This window comes from Nannospalax galili, unplaced genomic scaffold (assembly GCF_000622305.1).
Source record: "Nannospalax galili isolate Female #2095 unplaced genomic scaffold, S.galili_v1.0 scaffold881, whole genome shotgun sequence".
NCBI classification, from domain to species: Eukaryota; Metazoa; Chordata; class Mammalia; order Rodentia; family Spalacidae; genus Nannospalax; species Nannospalax galili.
This window is the reverse complement of record NW_008344709.1, coordinates 634,936-637,049: the sequence shown is the minus strand read 5'-3', so window position 1 is coordinate 637,049 and position 2,114 is coordinate 634,936.

The window sequence follows — 2,114 nt, the reverse complement described above, 5'->3', positions numbered from 1 at the left end:
TCCAGAAGTTGCTGGTCATTTAGTTTTTAAAAACTATCAAAAAATAATTGTATGTGGGTCTGTGTTTTGCATCCGTGTCAGAATAGATCTGTATAGAAAGTAAATAAATACCTGATCTGATACCTGTATGGCCATACTTATTCACCCAGTACTTCCTGAAACTCCTAGCCTGTCAGGTAGTGAAAACGTAAACCATGTACTTAGATGTAACTGGACAGAAAGGAAGTAGTGCCCCATGAAACAAAATGGATGCTACTCCTTTTGATAAAAACATGGTGTTGAAATCACTCATGTGAAGATTTATGTGACTATAGTAGCTTAAAAATAGGAATGGATAAATGTGTTTAATAAAGACTAGAAGATGAGTAAATAAAAATATATAAACTCAACCCACTCTTCTGATGCCATAGTCCCTCAAGTGTACCTGCTTCTTGTCAATAGTCCTCAACAGAGGTAACAACTTGCTTAGAAGGAGGTTCATTTAAGCAAATACAACCTTTCATCAGGGAATTTTCTCATCTAATGTAGGAGGACCATTTACTATCAAAGACCCAAAACTCTAAGCTTTCCCACAAATGTAGAAACATCTGTTTCATGGTAACATGTGAATTTTCTGACTTACAGTGTAATTCTCAACAGTGACATCTTCAGTAGAATTATATTTTCTCTTACATTTTATTTGCTGTGATTCTCATATCAGACAAAAATAAATATTTTAAGGGCTATCGTTCCATAGTGCACAGAAATACTCAAACTTCGTTACTCTCTTTTAGAGAAAAATGTAAATGTATAAGAGATTAAGTTGCTAACCAAATCACTCTGAATTGTTTCTTTTAGGTGACTGTCTAACTTTTACAGAGCATATTCATACTTTTAAAAGGGTAATTTTCAAAATGAGGTTAAAAGTGTGTGACTAAAGTAATGAGGATGGGGATCTGCTCAGGAAGTGAAACAGACTTTATTTGCAACTGGAAGGTCTTCAGATGAAAGACCAGTGATTCCCTTTAACCCAGCCTTTGTAGTTTGAAATCTAGTAAGAGTAAACACAACCCTTCAGTGCCTGCAGATGTGAAAAGAGAACATACAATGTTTTCTTATTTAAGAACATGTTTTATGTTTACTTAAAAGAGAAAATCATTTTACAAAAAGCTATTGTACATAAAGAAAAAAATAAAAAAATTTCAAGTTCAATTTTTCTAAATAATTCATTTTGACAACAAATGAAGTATTTTAATATTGGCGCAATTTCCTTGGGGAAAAGTGGCCACTTAAAATCATCAGCCATGTCACATATCCCAAAGCAAATATAATACCAAAAAAAAAAAAAAGAAAAGACACTTCTATTAAATTTCACAATCTTAAAATAGGAGAGAAGACAAACTGGAAAAAATATTGTATGTTATTACATTATGCTGGAAAGCACTTAAATTGTACAATAGCATCAGATTAGGAATTTCAATTTTGTTATCTTTTGTCTGTTTCTTATGAAAAATAATCATGATCTTCTTTACAAAAGACCATCATATTTTTAAAATTTTTTTGATCAAAATGTACTTTCAACAATCTTGAGGATGCAGGAGGGAATATAAAGATAATTAAGATATTTTGTATTAAATAAACAAAAACTCAATAAAAAATACACATTTAAAAATATCATTACTCTTTTGAATGAAATGAACGTTTAATACCTTAAAATTGATACAAGAATAGCACATGAAAGCAAGATAGATGGGGTGATTTGTTGTATCCACAATCTTTAGGATTTAATCTTTTTTTAGCATTGTATAGCATAAGCCAGTAACATCTCCAGAGAAATCCAACAGCCTTCATATTTAAAGCTTCCTACAAAGCAGAAAACAGAAACTTCCATTTCCTCTACTTTTAGATAAAAGAGAAACAAAAACCAGTCAAATTATAAAGTGGAAACATTGAAGCCATTTTCATAATATTAAATTATAAAGTAGTGAATTCAAATTAAAATGTAGAAACATAACTTCACTTTTTCATTTAATCAAATTGCTTAAGTGGATACTTAAATTTAGTACACTTAAATTCTAGGTACTAATTGGTTTTCTTCACTTTTTACTTAGGTGGCTGCATGAAATTATGTAATC